This window comes from Lontra canadensis, unplaced genomic scaffold, assembly GCF_010015895.1.
Source record: "Lontra canadensis isolate GAN:19392208 unplaced genomic scaffold, GSC_riverotter_1.0 scaffold75, whole genome shotgun sequence".
Classification (NCBI taxonomy): Eukaryota; Metazoa; Chordata; class Mammalia; order Carnivora; family Mustelidae; genus Lontra; species Lontra canadensis.
In genome coordinates, this window is record NW_022631069.1 from 2,685,534 (window position 1) to 2,706,157 (window position 20,624).

Below are 20,624 nucleotides of genomic sequence, written 5' to 3' on the forward strand. Positions count from 1 at the left end.
TTCATAATCAGTGAGGTAATACAAGAAAAATAAATAGAAGGTATAAGAATTTTAAAAGAAGAAACAAATTAGTCATTTTTTGCAGGTGACATGATTGTCTATATGGACAATTGAAAATAATTTACTAATTACTAGAGTGAAGAAAATTTAACAGGGTAGCTGGATATAAAATCAATATATGAAAGTATATAGTGGGTTTTTTTTTTGCCCCACTCATATAGAAATAATAACTTTTTGAAGTTAATATCTATAACAGCCACAACAACACCAAACAGAAGGTATCCAAACTTGTGGAAGATCTTTGTGGGGAAAAAAAATCTAAAAGGCAATAAAGAAGATCATGTTAATGATGAAAAACTCAATGCCAGAAAGATGTCAGCTTCCCTAAGGGATATTTGCTCTACCTTAAAAGGAAATTAAAAATATAAAATAAAATAAAATAAAATAAAATAAAATAAAATAAAATGGACATAGGTGCAGGTATATATGTAGATCTTGTGATAGACATTAGAGATTCCATGTAATCACAGTCACCTTTATTTTTACGGGCTGTTCCCACTATTTAGAATCTCCTCTTTATATATTTGGCAAACATCTACTCATCCTTCAAAACCCTAGACAACTCTGATCACCCCTATTTTTTTCAGCCTACACAAGCAGAATCATTCATTCATTATCTTTTATGGGTTGCTTCTGAATCTTCCAGTTGCTTCAATTCTTGCTTGGGACATAGTACATTCTAATTATGTGTTCAAATGTCCACCTGGAGCTAGACTTTCAGCAGCAGAGCTTGTGTCTTAGGGAATGATCAATAGGAAGTTCAGCCAAGGAGCTTCTAAAAGGCCTGAGTAAGTTCTCAGTACTTTTGGATAACAGAGTGCTCAGACTCAACCCAAGACCACAGGGAAGATCCTGAGCAGATCATTTACCCTCTGCCTGTTCTTCCTTCACCATCCTGATCTGGTCCCTGGGAGACTTGAAATAGCCTGAGAACCTAAGGGTCTGGATGTCAGGAACCCAGACATAATAGCATTCCCAGGGTTAGAAGTCACAGATATCTTGCTCCAAAGTACTTCACTGCCTCTTTTGTACCAAAGAGACCATGCAGAGAATGACTGTCTTCTTCCCCAAAGGCCCTCTGGCCCCCACAGTGGATTCCTTGAAATGACTGACCAACCCATTGTTCACAGAGTGAGAACTCTGTAAAGGAGAGGTTGGGGCTGGCAGGGAACTTAGAGCCAGAAACCCAGAACTGCTATCAGACTAGCATCAATCAGAAAAGGTGGAGAGGAATCTCCAAGGTAGCAGCAATTAAGCAATGATGGAATGTGGTTTACTTGACAAAACAACTTAATTTCTAGCTAAGTTTTCAGCAAAACTATGTATGTTATCTAGTCGGAAGCACCTGTATACCTTCTAGGGTTTTTGCAGTATAAATTCTGAATTTATATAATGGCCTTGACTTCCACATTCGAGGACAGAGCTCATAATCTGCATGAGGACAGGATGTGATTTATAAAATTGTGCATTTAAACAGAGCTTTGCACATAATAGGACCCACTAAGGACAAATTAATGGATGAATGAGTGAAGCAGAAGATACATGTAAGGTTTAAAAAGCTTATGCTTAAGTAAACAGGGGAGAAGGTTTCTCCTAGGCATTTTTAATAGCATTTTCTGATATCTCTTTCTTAAATGTATACTGAAACTCTAAATGTATTGTAGGCATTTTGCCTTAAAATGAGCCTAATGAGGATCTCTCTGCACTGGTTTCCAAGGGCTGGGACACAATTGATGATGAGATGCTGAGCAGAATGGCTCTCCAGAGGGATAACAAGATCTGTGTTTATAAAGCAAATATTCCCTGAGCATCTCCGTGTGCCAGGTTATTGTTCAAAGCTATGGAAGTGAGCCACAGGTAAGTCTTGAAGGGAACTACAATCTGATTGTGGAAATAAACACACATAAAGATAAAACCAGAACAGGATTAAAGAGGAAACTGGAAATGCTGAGTGGGAGCTAAGCTTTTAATTGCCAGGCTTGGATTTCCAAAATGGACTCTATATTTGGAAATATTGAAGAAGGGTCTCACTGGAGGGAGAGGAAAAGAGCAGAGGGAGAGATCAGAGTTTTGTTTTAACTTGGTTTGTAGTTTTTGCTAATTTTTTTTATCAGATACGTGGAAAAGGCTCCAAATCTTAAGGAGAGGTTCACTCTGAAAGGGAAAGCAGAGGACACCTCCTACTTCTGTTGACTCTTCCTGGGGATAACCCCTTTTAACTCTTCCAGCTTTTTGTTCTGTTTCTATAATCTGCTTCTACCACTATTTCTTAATTTATGAATTCAGAATGGTGTCCATTGACTTTCTGCTCTCCTAGGTGAGGATTTAAGTCTCTAGTTCTACCTTGGCCTAGATGTTCCAATACAGTTGTCAGTATTTTAGGTTCCTCAAATCTTAAGTTCTTTCCATAGATAAGCATGCTTTCATTTCTTTTCCATTGGCCATAGACAGTATTTTTCAATTCCCTATTGTTATGGACCACACTGATTTGCCCCCAAATTCATATATTGGAGCCCTAACCTCCAGTGTGGCTGTCTGTGGAGACAGGGCCTTTAAGGAGACAGTCAAGTTTAAATGAGGTTATACCAGTGGCCCTGATCCAGGATGCCTGCTGTCCTTATAAGAAGAGTAAGACACACCATGAGTTCACGTGCCCCGCAAAAGATGGCCATCTGCTCAGCTGGAAGAGGATTCACTGGAAACCAAACCTTCCAACACCTTGATTTTGGACTTCTGGCCCCCAGAACTGTGCGAAATTAATTTCTGTTGCTTAAGCCATCCATGTTGTGGTATTTTGTTATGGCAGGCCACATAGACAAATAGACCTACTTTGCAAGATTAGGATCATTTCTTTGCCTTGCAGTAGTCATCCTTTTTATTTTCCATGACCTCTTTCTTGAGTCCTGATGGTTCTTTTCTCATTTGGTCTTGATCTTGCCTGCAATATGTTCCTAAGTGAGGATAATTATTATTCTAATACCAATTAGGACTTCTTAAATGTTGGTTCTTCTCTCCAGCTAGTTTCTCTGAAAAGCCTGTTTTCTATTTGTTTGATTTTTTACATCTCTCTACCCTCTTAGAAGACTGAGAAGACTCCAGACAAGTGTCTGGAGACCCTTAATCCTATGCAGGAGAAATTGCTGCATTCTGTCTAAAACACAATATAAGACCTTAATTGAAAAGTACCTTATTGCTAAAAAAAAATACTAACCACCACCTGCGCTTTCAGCAAGTCACAATCACTGTCACAGATCAGGGTAACAAATATAATAATAATAATAATAAGAAGAAGAAGAAGAAGAAGAAGAAGAAGAAGAAGAAGAAGAAGAAGAAAGCTTGAAATAGTGCAAGAATTACCAGAATGTGACACAGACACAGAGTGAGCAAACGCTACTTGGAAAAATGGCTCCAGAAGACTCCGTCAACTCGGTTGCCACAGACCTTCACTTTGTAGAAACAATGTCTGCAGAGCACAGTAAAGCAAAACACAGTAACAGGAGGTAAACCTGTATATAAGGAGCTCTAAAATTCTAATGACAAACCAAAACTTGAATTTTTTCTAGAGGGCCGAAGACTTGAACAGATACTTCATCAAGGAAAGGTATATGGATGGCAAGTGAGCACATGAAAAGATACTCAACATCTCTAGTCATGAGACAAAAGCAAATTAAAACCACAGTGAGATACTGAGAATGTCTACAATGAAAAGTCTGACCATAAGCACATGCTGGCAAGGACACAGGGGACTGGGACCCTCATACATTGCTGATGGGAATGGGAAATGGTGCAACCACTTTGGAAGTTTATTAAAGAGGTAAATATAATTTACTGTGTGATCTGGCCATTCCACTCCTAGGTGTTTGCCCTAGAGAAAGTCCATACAAACACTGTACCTGAATGTTCATAGTAGCTTTTTTTGGAATAACCTGAAATAGCCCCAAAGTGGAAAGAAATTTGGTATATTCCTCAAATAGCATACTCTTCAACAATAAAAAGAAATAAACTATTGATATATTCAACAACATGGATAAATCTTTAAATAATTATGGTGAGTGAAAGAAGCCAGACAGAAAAGGATACATACTATGCGATTATATTCATAGAAAATTCTGGAAATGCAGAATAATCTCTAGGTACATAAAGCAGATTAGTATTTTCAGGGCCTGGGATGTGTAGGGTGAGCATGGGAGGGAGAGATTGCCAAGGGGCGTGAGGACATTTGTTGGGAGGAGAGATCTGTTCATTATCTTGATTGTGGTGATAGTTTCATGGGTGTGTACGTGTGTATCTTATTGTTTATTATACCTTAACAAACTATTAAAATAGTGTATGTAAAATATATACCATACATATAATTGTGCATATTATAAATATTGTAATATATAAATTACATAGCATTTATGTTTTTAAATATAGGAAACAAAGAAGTGAACAATCCCCTCCACAACAAACCCCCAGCCTCTGTTGACACTGACTTTCATAAAGAAGAATGACATAAATGTGAAGTGAGATCACCTCAATGGCACAAAATGAAAATAGAAAGTGGAATGTTGGTGCTTACACCTTCCCTTCCCTCCCTCAATCTCTCCACAAAGGCATTCACTATGAACTGACTCTCTTGTTGGGCTTTGGGATGATTTTTAATGCCTCTACTTACTGCTAAAAATTTTATCAAATGAAAACAAGTCAAACACCCCTGGAGAGCTTTTTCAAGATATCCAAGCTATCCAAACCTTGTCCAAACACAAATGTTCTAAATGAGCCAATAAAATTATTGCTTATTAGACATTGAAGGAAAGATGATAGCTGTTATATTAATTTTAAGTCAAGTTTGCACAGACTAGACCGCATCTTTAAATGTCACATATAAATCAGTGATAGAGGATGGTAAGCATTCTACCCTCTGCCCTAAGTGAATACAGAATGTTTGCATCCATCTTATAGACATCAAAGAAGGATTTCATTATCTTCTATAACTAAAGGAAGATGGAGTTTTGGAGCCCAAAGAAACCATAATCAGACGGGTTTAGGTTGAAAGCCATATGGGATGTGGGAGAAGGTGGCTGGAACCCGGGTGAAGTAGGTACAGTGTAGCCCTGGCACAGTGGTCATTCTCAGAGAGGGAAGCAGGGAAGTCCAGAGAATGTCTAGTGAGAACCCATGCCTCATGCTCACTCTAGCAGAAGTTTCCTGGGCGGGGCGGAGGGGGGTTGTAGTCCTGGGACTCAGGTGTCCTAGCAGCGGCAAAACCCCAGGGTGAAGGAAAGGAGGCACTCTCCGTTACTGATTGTCTTCTCTGCGCTAGACCTCCTGCCAGGCACTTCAGAGCCAGCCTGGGGACAGCCAAGATGGCCCCTGCTTTTATTGACGAGGAGACCAAGGCTCGGGAGGCAATTGACAAGGGAGGCAATTAAATTTGAGTAACTCCGACTCATAGGATTCCAGTCCATGGGACTTGCTCAGGAGGTACCAAATGGGGTGTGGCTGGCGGCAGCTGGGGAGAGGCACAGAGATAAAGGGGTTCGTGTCAGGTACCTATGTCTGTTGGCCCACTGGATGTAGATGTGATGAATAGAAACCACGACAATGAACCTGAATGCCGTTGAGCCTGGCCCAGTGGGTTTATTTGGGGGAAGCTGGATGAGGAACTAGGGCAAGCAGGGTGAGGCAAGAAGAGATGACTAGGACTTGTCCATCACATGACGGGGCTGGGACCCTGGGCACCACTTCCCTCTCCCCCTTTTGGCACACACCCCCTGAAAGAATACACTGAATGAACAGAGGAGAGCAACATATGGAGAATCTTGTCAATGGAGACCTATTTACATAATGAATGACTGGTCTCAGCAATAATTTTTTATTGCCCTCCTCAATGATTTGTTCGTTGTGCTGTTTTTGGAAAGCTTATGTGTTCCTTTCGGGAAACCTGAGCAGCTTTGCGTAGATCAGAGGCTTCCAAGAACACTTTGGCCCCAAGGACAAGGCCTGCCTTTCCCTGCCCCTGGACCCTCTCTCAGGTGGGACCATGGAAGCTTGGTTTCTGCAACACCCTTATACCTCAGCATTAAGGGGAGCTTTTTCTGCTCCCAGAGAACAGAACTTTCTTCCCACTTCAAGGCCATGAGGAAGCAAGCAGAATCCTTTGCCTCGGTTCAGAGCATGCAAGATTTTATAGATGGTCCCTTACCTTTACGCTAGTCCTCTTCTTCTGCACTCTCTCTCTCCCTGCCCCCACTTACCTCACCTTTGTTCAGCACCTGGATGGCCTTTCTGTCATTGGACTGACAGGAATGGATGGCACCCTCCAAAGACACTGATTTAAGAGTTGAATGAAGGGATTATTGACAGAGGTCTGGCCAGGGTCACAGGCAATATCCAGGCACAGGCAGCAGGAGGGGCTGTTACTACTCTTGGGCCTGAAGGGGCAGGCCGAACACCGAGGGAAGGGTGTTGTCTGAGCCCAAGAGAGCTGGAGCCATGGACGTGGGGCTACCTCACAGGACCTGCAGCTGTAGAGAGGAATGGGACATTGCCAGAATGGCAGCAAAGCCAGTAGGGAATGGCAGCATTTAGAGCTCTATCCTCTCCTTCGGCTCTCCCATCTGCTGCTGCTGCCTTCAACTGGCTGAGCCCAAAGGGAAGTCAGAGGGCTATGGACCCAGGAACTGCAGTCCATCGAGGTCAGCCTCCAGGGGCCCAGAGCTAAACAGGAGAGTGAGGAAGGATCTGGAGGGGGTGACTGGTGAAGTCACCCACACAATTTTCACACTAGCTCTGTAAGGTAAAGGCAGCAGGCCCCATTATTCCCATTTTCCAGATGAGAAAAACCAAAGCCCAGAAACAAGTTCACAAGAACACCTGGAGGGGCCGAGGAGGAGCTAGGTCTGTAGACCAGATGGCCAGATCTAGTGCTCTCTGATTTTTTTGTCACCCAGGCCCAGGATGCCTACCTGAACGCTCCGCCCAGCCCCTGCGTCCACACAGCAGGCTGCTTGGCCCCCACTCTGTCAGTCATTCCTCTCGCCCTAACCGAGCACATGCCAGGACCATGCTCTGGGGTTACAAAGCCAGTCTGAGTCTTCTATCATGTGGTTTACAACTATTTTATGCCTTAACTTCTGGCCTCAGAACTCTGTCACCTTCTCCCAATTCTTCCTCATCCCCACTCTCAGCTACTGACCTATGTTTTACTGAACAAATGGAAGTCTCTAGAACAAACCCTGTGCTCTCTTTACCACCAAGTTTCCAATATTCTTGTGTCAGCACCTTCCCCCTCCTCCTCCTCCTCCTCTTAGAACCAAAAATATGTCTCTTCTGTTGAGACCTGTCTAACAATTTGGGCCAAGCTATGATGTTTGGTACGTTAGCTGTATTATTACCATTGTAAAGATTTTATTTATTTATTTGAGAGAGAGAGAGCGAGAGAGAAAGCATGAGCAAGGGAGGTCGGGGCAGGAGCAGAGGCAGAGGGACAAGCGGACTCCCCCCTGAGAAGGGAGCCCGATGAGGGACTTGATTCCCAGCACCCTGGGATCATGACCTGAGCTGAAGGCAAATGCTTAATTGACTGAGCCACCCAGGCGCCCCAGGTTGGGTATATTAAATGCACTTTTGATTCAAGATATTTTCAACCTCAGGTGGGTTTTAATTTCATCTAGATTTTCAAATGTATTAGCATAGAGTTTCCATAACATACTTGTGTTAGTGAGCTCAGGCAGCTCTAACAAAATAGCATGTTGAAGCTTGGGTGGCTTAAACAACAGACATTTATTTTCGTATACATGGAGGCTAGAAAATCCAGGATCAAACCGCCCGCAGATTTAGTTCCAGGTCCTTGGTGAGGGTCCTTTTCCTGCCTTGCAGACAGCTGCCTTCTCCCTGTACGCTCACATGGCTTTTCCTCAGCGTGTGTGTGAAGAGAAAGCCAGGCTTCTTCTCAGTAAGGGCCCTAACCCCACCGTGGTGGCTCCACCTGGGTGAGCTCATCTAAAGCCAATTACCTTCCAAACACCTCACCTCCAAACGCCCTCAGGCTGGGGATTAGGATTCCCACATATGGTTTTGGGGGCACTCAAACCTTCGGTCTGTAGCAGGACTTGAAAATTTCTCTCACGTCTCTATTTTTCTGTATTTTGTTTATTCGCCCATTATCCTTTTTTGTTTCAATCTGCCTTGACAGAGACCTATTATTTTATGACTCTTTGGAAAGAACCAGGTTTCGGTCTTATTAATCTTTTTTGCTCTGGTTTTCCTACTTCCTACGAGTTGAGTTCTTGGTATGCTCTCTTGCTTCTTCTCTGATCTTTTGAGTTGGTGGCTTAGCTCACCGGTTTCCAACCTTTCTTATATCTGATAAATGTCTTCATGAAGTTCACGTTTACCTTCAGATTCCGCTGTGTCTTCATTGTCACTCAGATCTAGTCATACTGCGATTTCTCTTACATTCTAGATTTTAACCCGAGTGATGCTATTTAGTTTCAGACAAACACATTATTTTAGAGCTGAAATCCTTTTGTTACTAATTCCTAATTGTCTTTCATATGTTAGAGAATGTCGAGTGGTGCCAATTCTTTGGGCTTATTGAGGCTTCTTTAATGATTTAGTGCAGGGACAATTCTGCAAATATTCCATGTGTACTCCAAACTAATGTACATACTAAAAAAAGAACATACGTGTGTGTTTATTTATTATATTTCAGATCTTCTGTATCCCTGTGCATTTCACCATTTTTATCTGTTCTATCAGTTTCTGAGAAGGATGTGTTAAACATCTCCAACTACAGTTTTCGGTTCATCCATTTCTCCCTGTAGTGCTGATGGTTGCTGTTTTTGTATTTTCAGGGTATATTTTTAGGTGAGTCTCACACACACGTACCACATACTCGATACCCCTCCGGCTGGCCCACTCCTGCCCGGTATGTCCATATGGTCTCTCCACACATCCCTCCCTTCTTCAGGCTGCAGAAACTCCTTCCCATGGCCTTCCAGGGCTGTGCCATCTTCTTTTGTCTCCAGCCCCTTCTCCTGACACTCAGATCCTCACCTCCTCCACTCCAGCCACACAGACATTTCGACAGCTCCTGGAAATGCCAAGGTCCCTCTCACCACAGCCCTCGCACTTGAATTGTCTATGCCTGGCAAGCTCCTGGCAAGGCTCATGGCTTAGCTGGCTCCTCTTGTCCTCCAGAATTCAGCTCAAATGCCACCTCTTCTGAGAAGCTTTCCAGGATCAACCATCTTTTCATACCTCAGTTTTCTTCATTATATTGATCCCACATAACAATTCTTGGTTTTATCTGTTTTATTTTTGATTTTCTATTTCTACCCCAGAACGTAAGCTCCTCAGGGGCACAGATTTTCATCGATTCTGTCTAATGCTGCATCCCCAGTGCTGAGAAAAATGTTGGGCACAGGGCAGGCACAGAACAGAAATTGCCAAGTAAATGGCAGGAATGGCCAAATACATGAACGGAAGGTTAAAGCTCACTAAAACTTGTCACGTTGGGCATTTTGCTAGGTGCCATCTGTACATTTCACCCTTTTTGACCTCCAGAGAAACCCCAGGAAAATTAAGGAAACTTCTAGGGCACACAGTTAGCAAGAAGCTGAACCTGTTGAGCACAGAGTTGCCTCTGACAGGAGCCTTGTGTCCTAGACCCCATATCTGCAGGATGTAGGGGGGCCTTCCTATGCATCAGTGATGTAAAAGAGCACTTGGTCATGACAACAGGAGGAGGCAAGAGCTGATAAACACGGCCCAGGCAGCCGCAGAAGAGAGTGCTGGGCCCATGCTCCACACGGTAGATTGCAAAGGCCTCCAGCAGGGAAAGCCAGTTTACTGGAATATGCAGAGCTGTGCTTTGTGGACCCTGGGCACCCTTTGGCCTTCATAGTTCTCCAACCTTCCAGTGGGTGGGGGCGGGGACTCACATCTTCAGTGGAGGTTAGAGGTCAGAGAGCAGGAGACCCAGGTTTGAATTCTGGCTTCCTTGTTGCTCTCAGGAGGGTCCCTACGCACTCATAGCTTCTGGCAGGTTCCTCGACCTCGCTAAGCCTGTGTTCTTAACTAAAACAGGGATAATTATGTCAGCCCAACCCAAATCCCACGGTTGTTGTGGGTCCCAGAGAAGGGAAGATGTGTGAACGAACCAAAGGGACCGTAGTAGATTCTCAATATGCATTAGCTTCAGGCATTCCGTTTAAGAGGTGCTACACAGATTTTAGACACAGTTTGGTGAGAACATAAGCTCGATTATGGAGCTTTGGGGATCTTTATGGGATCGGGGCCATCTGCTTCCTTCTCGCTGGCCAAGGACTTGGTTCTGCTTCACTATACTGACTGAGGACCTCTTTGAATGATTATCATGTTTGAAGGATTTTTTATTTAAGGAAGTATAAGCTGAACTGGGATTTAGCTGTTAATGTTTCCAATTTTTTTCCAATTGCTGTAAGAATTTTATAAGCAGTTTTATACTTACAGTAATATTCCCTCTCTACTTCTATAAGAACGGCCCAGTATCTGACCCGAGCCTTGTGTTCATCTAAGTCCTAGGAAGGAGAAAGGGAGGGAGAGGGGGAGAGAGAGAGAATATGGTGGAGTTTCTATAGAACTCCCGTGAGTAAGTAAAATTCCATTCATATCAGGTTGATTCCAAGCAAATTCTTAGGTTCTGCCGAAGACAAAGGAGACACACAATAGCCATTTGTGCTCTTTCTCTGAGCGAATGCATTTAAAAGTTAGTTTGCTTTTGCGTTCAGGAACACATTAAGGTTATTACTAATAGGTCCCTGAAGCGTAAGCACTTGGTTTATAAACATCTCTTACATAAGAACGGAGGCGGTGACATCCGGCTGTGCTCCTGAACCTCATGTTCTGCTTCTTCTGGTCTGGTCACTTAGCCATTCAACAAACATTCATTAAGAGCACCATGTCCAGCTCCAGGGGCAGTGTGGGGCCCCGTGTGAGAATGTGGGTCGCAGGGCCAGGTGGCTGGGGTTTAAATCTGGCTGAGCAGCTGTGAGACCTTGGATAAGTGGCTCTTCAAGAACCAACCGAGATAATTCCCTTTTATTTTAGTTCCACAAATAGTTGCGCTTCTCCCCTGACACTTGAACCCTCTACCTTCTGGAGACTCGGAATCTTGAAAATGACCCTGATTTCTCTCTTCCTGTGAGTTACAGAAAAGCTCGGAGCTGACCATGCATATGTGGCTTCTCTCTGACACACACAACTTCAAGCGTTTGTTACCAGTTTTGCTCTCTCTCTTTCATTTTTTCCCTGCCTTGCCTGACTTTTCTTGCAGATCTTTCATTTGTGGCCTCTGTCTGATCTGTGCACCCTGCCTTGTTGCCGTGGGTCTTTCCATGTCGAGCAGGACAGCAGGCAAAAGCGGCTCCACCATGACTGGGTCACCTTGGCAAGTTGCTCTGTTTCTTCATCTGACAGAGCTGCTACAAGGATCAAAAGGTTCCAAACAAACACATAAAGTGTTCAGATTAGTACCTACTGTATGGTAAATGTCCACTAATTCTGTCAGTGTAACAATGTCATGATAGGGTAATGGGACTTATGCTCTAGAATATTCATTCTTTAAATGCAAGGTTGTGTGGGGGCATGCGTCCGAGGACAGAACAGGGGCTGAAATCCAGTCTGTACTCCACTCTCCAAAACTAGGCTACAGCTGCACCCGCTCAGAGAAAGGAATGCTTTTTAAAAATAGTTCCCTTCTCCTACTTCCTTATGAATTGAACATTCAGGAAAGATAAGAACTGACAAAATTGAGCAATATCTTCCATTTGGAAGAAGTTGAATCTGGAGTCAAAAGAAGTTTCATCAAAAGAAGTTCAGTCTGGTGTCGACCGGAATCCAAATGGACAGCGTCTTCCCCATGTGCATTCCCCAGCGGACCTGATCTCACTAAGCCTTGACTACACAGTGATGTTCCATTTCCTTTAACAACCAAGACAAAAGACTGCGGAGCCCCCACCTGCCAAACCAGAGAAGTTCGGTTACTTTCCCAGATTGCATGTGAGCACACACGCTTGCGCGCGCACACACACACACACACACACCTGTGCCCCTAAACCCAATCTCAGGTCTTCTCTTTGCTCACCTGCTGCCACCTACTGGAAGTGAAGGCTCTCTGACGCCATGGAAAGGTCTGACCTCAGGACCTCGGAGCTCCGTACCACCCTGACCCACCGGTGTGTGTGACAGTATGCCAAGGCCTTGGCCAGTCTCCAGAGCTCTGGGCTGATTGACTTCCCACTCCAGCTGTTCTCAGAGCTCCTCGTGTCGTCCCTGCAGCTGCCCGCATAGACTCTGCCCCTTTGTCCAGTCCTGCTGCTCCTCAGGGAATGAGAGTCAACAGCTATGATGAGGAAGAGAATGCACAGCAGAAAAACTGCTCCGATCCTCACAGGGCAGCTCTTCGTGGCACGGCTCCTTCAGTTCACCTACTTTTTCCTCACCCTCCAACACCCCCTCATGGGGCCGGGGTCAAAATGGTCTCCCCTATCCATGACACATTGTATCTAGAATTAGACTCTCCTTCCTCAGCCCGGTTTCTTCCCAACTCCTTTCTTGGTAGTGTTTCCTTGCGGGGGTGTCCCTGCCCTGCTCGTTGCTTTTCCTGCAATCTGGCCTCAGCTGCTCACTACCTAAGTTCATGACACATGTCTTAATTATTTCTCGAAGTCCAGGGAAACAGGCTGCAAACCTGAGACCTCGTCTCTCAGGGCCCTGGCAAATTCCTGGATACAAATGGATTCATGAGTCTGCAGTCACGGCAGCAGCCAAAACCCCTTGCGCCCCAAAGGTAGAGACACCTCCCACCTGCCCGTCTCATATTCCATGGGAATTCACCCTCTCACCCAGCCTGACCACAGGCATCCTCTCCGTGTCTACAAATGCTCTCTGTAGGATCATGCAAGTTTCCCCAGGGGGATCACCTTCTGGTTCCAACTTCAGCCATCCTACCTGCTCATCAGGGACAGAACTGAGAGCAGGGTACTTCTGGGGCCCCACCCCCCACCTGGATGGATAATGCCTGGGAATCTGGTGCTCCCTGCGGGGAGACAGGGGGTGGGGGAGAACAGGAACAAAAGACTGGACTCAAAAAACCCGGCAGGAAATTAAGGCCCTGGGCCGGGTCTCACTCTGGAAGTAAAAAAATGGATGCAGAAATGTCCTCCCAAGGTGGACTTGTCAGATTTGAGTGACTGAAAATACAGATGCCCAGTTCCATTTGAACGGCAGATAAACAACAAATACTTTTCAGCACAAGCCTGAGCTGCGCGGCACTTGAGCATCCCATGTTTTCTCCCGCAGCCCTCTCCCGAGGCCCTGCGAGCCACATGTCAAATCCGCTTAGCACAGAAGCCACAGAATCATAGCCCTGCCCCAGCCTGCTGGAGACTTCTTTCACGGCCCGGGTGTCTGAGAGGTGGTCACCAGTCACACGTGGCCTCCGCAGTGGGCCTATGGGTGTCAACCACCCAGCTGGGAGGTAAACCAGAGTCAACGGCCCTGGGCCACAGGAGCTGAGGATGGTTTCCAGGCAGAGATGAGAGAAGAGGAGGAAGACTCCGGCTTTTACGAAGAGGGCCCGCCCAGTGTGCCTGCCTCCTTGGCTTTCGGGCCTCCCCTGTGTTATACTTGGAGGAAAGGGTTGGGAAGCTCTGCCCCAAGGCACACATACTCTCAAGGAATGGGAAACTTTTCTCCCTCAGACCAGCACTTTATAGGATGGTTTCATTTCTTTAGACTCCGAATGTGGCTGTTCCCTCAGTGAGAGGAAAAGGAGGTGCGAGCTAGAGAGGAGGAAGCCAGACCAGAGTCCAGGAGGCGGCCGTCCAAACAGGCCTTGGCCGAGGCTGCCTGGCGGGCAGCTCACTCACAGCAGAGAGTGACCCAGAGCCGCCTCCCTGAGTCCTCCGCAGGCCTCTGTGGGATCTCAGGGCTTCCAGACCTGAATGATCTGGAAAGGAATGGTAATAAAAATGCCTTATGCTCCAAAGCTTACAAAGCATTTTTCTAGACATTCTCTCATTAGGCCCTTGCCGCGGCCGCGTGCGGCAGGGGGGCTGAGAAAGAAAGGGAGGCTGGAGACACAAGTTCCCAGGAACGACCAGTCTGGTGAGGAATGGAGTCGGGACTCAGGCCCAGGTGTCAAGAAATCATCCCAAGATGGGCAGATGTCCTGTTGCTCCCTCCAGGTGGCTGGTATGGCCACGAATGAACCCAGAGTGCCATGAGCCACTATCTGGTTCCTTCAGGGACCAGCGGTTTCCTAGGATTTGGGACTTGCTGTCCTAAGGCCTGGCCTTAGGGAGGCAGGCCTGGGCCAACAGGGATGGATGGTGCCCTACTGGGGAGCCTGCAGGGGCTCCATCCTTTCCTCCCCTCACACCTCTTCCAGGAGGGAGGCTGCCTAAGGAAGCCTCATAGACCCGGATGAAAAAGAAGATGACAGAAGAGTTGGAGAAGGAAGGACTTGAGGGCCATGCAGTCTTACTTCTCTAACTTTGCCCAAGCTGATCTTTCCACCGGGAGCCCAAGACTCTCCCCCAGTTTCTCTTCTCTCCCTCATTCACTTAACTCTTAAACACCTTTCCGATCTCCTGGCAGGGTCCAGGATGCCACCTCCTCCAGGAGCCCCGCTGACCTTCCTAAGACTGTGTTAGGTGCTCTGTGTGCTCCCTGTGTGTAATTACTTCACCACAAAATGGCGTGTGGAATTTGCTTGTTTACTTGCCTATCTCCAACCTAGAAAGCAGCTCTGTGAAGTCAGGTGCCATATCCTAGGGTTATGGTGAGGATGAAAACAAGCCCAGACCCTGCCCACATGGGCCCTGTAGTCTGTTGGGTCAGACAGTTGTCAATCAAACAATCATCATACAAGGAAAAGCATAAATACAACTTTGTTGGTAACCAGTTGTTTTGAGCTCAGGTAAGTACCCTACAGGAGTAGTGCCCAATGTTAGGAGAACTTATAATAGGGAGACCCTGAAAGCAGGAGTCACAGATATCTTCCTCTAAGGAGATGATGGTGGAACAGATATTCTGAGACCCAGAAGGGGTAGACAGAGCTCTAGGCAGAAGGAGCAGCCTGATCCTTCATTCCAGGAAGGAAGACAGTGCTTTAAAGCAAAGGTTCTCCATGGGGGGGATTTTTGTCCCCCAGGGGACAACATCTGGCCCTGTCCAGAAATATGTTTTTGTCACAACTTAAGGTGAGAGTTGCCACACGCATCTAGTGGGTAGAAACCAGAGATGTCCTTAGCATTGTACAATGCACAGTACAGTCCCTGAGGACCAAGAGTGATCTGGCTGAAATTGCCAATGGCGCCCCATTGGTAGAGCAGAGGGCAAAGGCAGGTGTGGAACGTGTGGAGTCTGGAGACCCTGAAGATCTTGTGGGCACGGTGACATGATCAGACCAACGTTTTTGAAAGATTCATTTAGCTGCATAGTGTAGAGAACAGAGTAGAGCAGAGGAAGTAGAAAGACCAACTGTGGACAATTGTAGTGGTCCACTGAGAGAGGACAGTGGCTTGGACCAGGACTTCGGTGATAGAGAGAGAGAGAGAGAGAGCAGAGAATGGATTCCTCAACCACTAAGCAGGTCATAGAACCAGGACTGGGGGTGCAAATTGGAGGAGAAGCGGGTATCAAACCTGATTCCTGGTTTTCTGGCTTGAAGACCTGCACGGGTAGTAATAATAATATTCTACGTGCATCAGCTCATTCAATCCCCACAACTCTGAGGAAACTGAGGCACAGAGTAATGCACTCACCTGAGGGGCTCTGCCAGCACCCACATGCAGGCAGTTTGCCTCCCGTGTTCTCGGTCACTGCTCTGTGACGCCTCTCTGAACAATGGTGCCGTCCACGCATTGGGGAACTTGGGTTGGGAGCTAGACTTGGCCAAGGTGCATGAACTCACATTTGGGCATGTTGAGTTTGAGGTCACATAAGATCACAGTCCGGAGCCCGGAGGCGGAGGAACCCTCCTCCAGGTTGTGCCTCCAAAGCCTGTCTGCCACATAGCAAGAGACTCAGGAGCCGCTGTTGGATAGGCCCGTGGCTTCATTAATTGGTTTAGAAATAACCTTGATTGAGCCATGCTATTTTCAAGGCACTGTGCCTGGTGCAAGGTATATGGAGACACCTGGAACACAGACCTTGCCTCCAGGGGCTTCACAGTCCCCAGAAAAATACAAGAAGTCGAAACAACTGGAATTTGGTCCAGCCCCAGCCTTAAGCTCAGTCTTCTCTCTCCTACCTCACTTGAGGGCCCTCAGGGGCAAAATCAAGTGTCTGAACAAACGTTTTGGGCTTCCAGAGCCTGGGAAGCCAGAATTCAGTTGTCAGGATGACTCTGGCTAATTAGCAACAAACCAGTATGTGAAAGCAAGAAGCAAATCCGGGGTGCCTGTATGTGCACGTGCACGCGCCACTCCCCATAGGCATGCTACCTTCCTAGACCTCCAGGACAGCTTGTTCTACCAGAGAATCATAAATCCTGTCACTGGTCCTTTCTGCTCAGGGAGAAATGAAATGAAGAGTTCAGCCTGAGTTATCAAAAGCAGCTCTTTAAAACTTACCTGCCTAATTTTCTGTGACCACCTGAAGGCATAAAGCTGGGTAATGGGCCCCCCCTTGCTACACAGGCCAGCCCCGGGCTCAGCCATTGCCTGCCATGAAGAGAAATCTTTGTCTGTCTGTGGGTGGGGCTCAACTCGAGCTGGCTGTTTTCTTGTTTTATGCAAGTAGGACCCTTGGTTCCAGCTGCATGATTAGCAGGGCCCCGTGCGAAATGAAAATGCAGGGCCCCTCGTTTCAAAGTAATGAAGAATTTTAGAATGCAACAGCAGAGCATAAAACCAAGAGAATAGTTTCTTCCAAACATGCACGGGACCCTGTGGACACTCTGAAATGCCTCCAGAGCCTTGGATGGTGGTGCGAGGAAGACAGGCAGAGCAGGCCGAGGGGTGCTGTCCCCCACATCTTCCTTCTGCTACCGCCCGCGTGGAGGGAACAGCCAGCTATGGAGCTGAACCAGATTCCAGGGGGAGCAGGTCAATCCAAGGGCAAAGTCAGCAGCGCGCATGGCAGACCAGGGGAGCAACTTCCGGTGGAGGACACAAGAGCAGAACCCTTTTTTCTGCAGTAGATAAAAAGAGGTAGCTCCCAGAAAGGAGGACACCGGTCCTTCTCCAGTCCCCCACAGCTTCTAATATCATATCCCAACCTGGAGCACCTCTCTACCTTCCTCCCCCATGCTACAAGCTAACTGTTTGCACTTTCTTACCCCAAAGTGTTGCCCTGTCCATTCTTCTTTCTTTACCTAATGAAGCAATTATTTCTCAAGTGCCTACTCTCTGCCTGACCCAGCACTATGCCCTGGTGGTACCGTGTGGTATGGACTGATGTCGCCACACTGGTTAAAATACTGAAAGACATCTCTACCAATAGGCAAATAGCCGCTACCCCAAGTGGTCTTCCATTTCTTCCCTCCCTTGCTGCTCCCCCCCTGTCACACCAAGACTTACCCTAGGACCCCAGGATCTTCCAAAGGTCCAGCCACAGCAAATCCTGCTCTTGAGCTATTGGGCAACATTGGCTGATAAGCAAAGACTGGTAAAGGGTAAGACAGCCCTTTGGGGGTTCAGGAAAGGTGTCTTGCAGAATGCGGCATCAGAGCAGAGGCCTCCTGGGTGAAATGAGGGAACGACATGGAAAGATCCAGGGAAAGCAGAAGGAACAAAAGAAGCAAAGGCCTTTAGATGAGATGAGGTGCTAAGTTCAAGGACTGGAGGAGGCCACTTTGACAAGAGCCAGGGGAAGAGGTAAGGTGGACAGGAAACCAGGCAACGTGTCCTGAGAGCCCAGCATATCATAATCTGGAAGTTGGGTTTCATTCTGAGTGTGATAGGAAATGACTGGAGGGTTTGGAGCCCAAGAGTGACAGGAGCTGATTTACATTTTTACAAAGAATTTATTTTTTTAGAGCAGGTTTACATTGACAACAAAATTGAAAGGAAGAGACCAAGATTTCCTATATTCCCTTACCCCCACATATGCGCAGACGGCCATGTTACCCTCACTTCTCAGAGGGCACAGTCATCAGCAAGGATGAACCTACATTGACACTTAATCACCGGGAAACCCATGGTTTACTTTAGGGTTCACTCATGCTTTTGTATATTCTATGGATTTGAACAAATGTGTAATGACACATGGCCATCAACACAGGGTCATGCAGAGCGTCTTCCCTGCCCTTAAAATCCTCTGTGTTCTGCCTCTTCATCACACTATCCCCACCCTGCCACTGATCTTTCTATTGTTTCTATTTCCATAGTTTGGCCTTTTCCAGAATGTCATTCGGTTGGAATCAGACCGTATGCAGCCTTTTCCGATTGGCTTCTTTCACTTAATAATATGCATCTAAGATTTCTCCCCATCCCTTCACAGCTTGATAATTCATTTCTTTTTAGAGCTCCATGTTTTGTTGTCTGGATGTGTCCCAGTTTATTTATCCGTTCACCTACTGAGGGACATCGCTGTTGCTTCCAGGTTTGGGCAATCACGAGTGAAGCTGCTATAAACATGTGTGTGTAGGCTTTTGTCTGGATATGATCTCTCAGCTCCTTTGGGTGAAAGCCGAAGACTGCTACGGGAAGATCATATGGTGAGGGCGTGTTTAGTTTTAGAAGAAACCTCCCACTGCCTTCCCAAGCAGCTGTACCAATTCACATTCCTATCAGCCGTGACTGAATTCCCACAGCAACCAGCGTTCCCGTCGCTCCACATCCTTGCCAGCATTCGGCGTTGTCCGTGTTTGGGATTTTGGCCGTTCTAACCTATGTGTCGTAGTATCTCATTGTTGCCTTAATTTGCATCTGCCTCCAGACCTTAGATATGAAATATATTTTCCTGTGCTTCTTTCATGTGCCCTCTCCTTTTCTCTGGTGAATGTCTGTTTAGGTTTTTGGTCCAGTTTTAATCGGGTTATTTTCTTGTTGAGTTTGAGGAGTTTTTATTTTGGAGAGCAGACTTTTATCTGATATAGCTTTGCAATATTTTCTCCCAGTCTGAGGCTCGTCTTCTAATTCTTTGGACTTTATCCATGGAGCAGAAGTGTATTAATTTTACTTAATTTTACTCCAGTGTATTAATAATTAAAGATGATGTCCTTTATATTATATGTAAAAGACATCATCATACCTGAGTTCTGCTAGGCCTCCTCCTAGCTTATGTTCTGGGAGTTTTATAGTTTCACATTTTACATTCAGGTCTATGATCCATTTTGAGTACATTTTTAAAATTTTTTTTTATTTAAAATATTTTATTTATTCTTTAGAAAGAGAGAGAGAGAGAGCATACAAGCAGGGGAAGAGGCAGAAGGAGAGGGAGAAGCAGACTCCCTGCTGAGCCTGGAGCCTGACACAGGGACTCGATCCCACAACCCTGAGATCCTGACCTGAGCCGAAGGCAGATGCTTAACCATCTGAGCCACCCAGGCGCCCCCATTTTGAGTTCATTTTTGTGAAGGGTCTGAGACCTGTGTCTAGATTCATTTTCTGCATGTGGATATCCATTTGTTGCAGAGACTACCTTTGCTCCATTGAATTGCCTTTGCTCCCTTGTCCTGACTTACATTTTAGCAGATCGCTCTGGCTGCTAGGAGTGCAAGGAGAAAAGCCAGTTAGGAGGACTGTACCTTGTCTAGTGACAAATTCCTGATCCCACCGGAGATATACTCTGGAGCTCCAGAAGGAAGGACAGTGAACAAGATTTGGCTCTTGCCTCCAGGTCTCCCTGCCTGAGTCAGTTGTACCGAGGAGGCAGTTACTGTACCGATCCTAGGCTCCCTATAAGGAGGAGGTGGTGTAGTGGAAAGAGTGTGGGCTTAGAAGCTTGTGATATCAGATATGCCTAACTTCCGATGCGTGCCTCAGCAAGGTGGCATGAAATTCAACTGGATGACTTGGGAAATCTTACTAAGCTTCTCGGAGTCTCGGTTTTCCCTCCTTTGACACCTGCCCAAGGGTAACACCTGCATGGCAATCGTTATGTGTCAGGCACCGTTCTGAGGGTTTTACATAACTTGGTCCTCCCCAGAATCCTACAAGAGGGGCAATGGTCACTTCTATTTTATACAGAGGAAACTGAGGTACCAGGAGCTGGCGTTTGAATCCGGGTATCATTTGTAATCGTTCCACCCTGCTGCCTACTTAGTGGATGCCACTGTGAGGATTAAATTAAGAAAATGCATCTAAGGTGTCCAGCATGCTCCTCAACATATTAAGACCAGAGGCACTTGTCTGATGCTTGCAGACTAAAACAGAAAGATAATAGTCAGAAAACCATGGAAGCCCAGAATCAAAGCACTGCAGAGAGGGTGTGCACACAGAGATGGTTGTTGTGCCATGTTTGCTACAGCAGAAACTAGAAACAACCTCACTGTCCATCCTTTGAGAATGGACTAATGAACCGGGTTCATGTATCTGGTGTTGTACAACACCACTATGAAATGTATGAACTGGAACATGGATCTC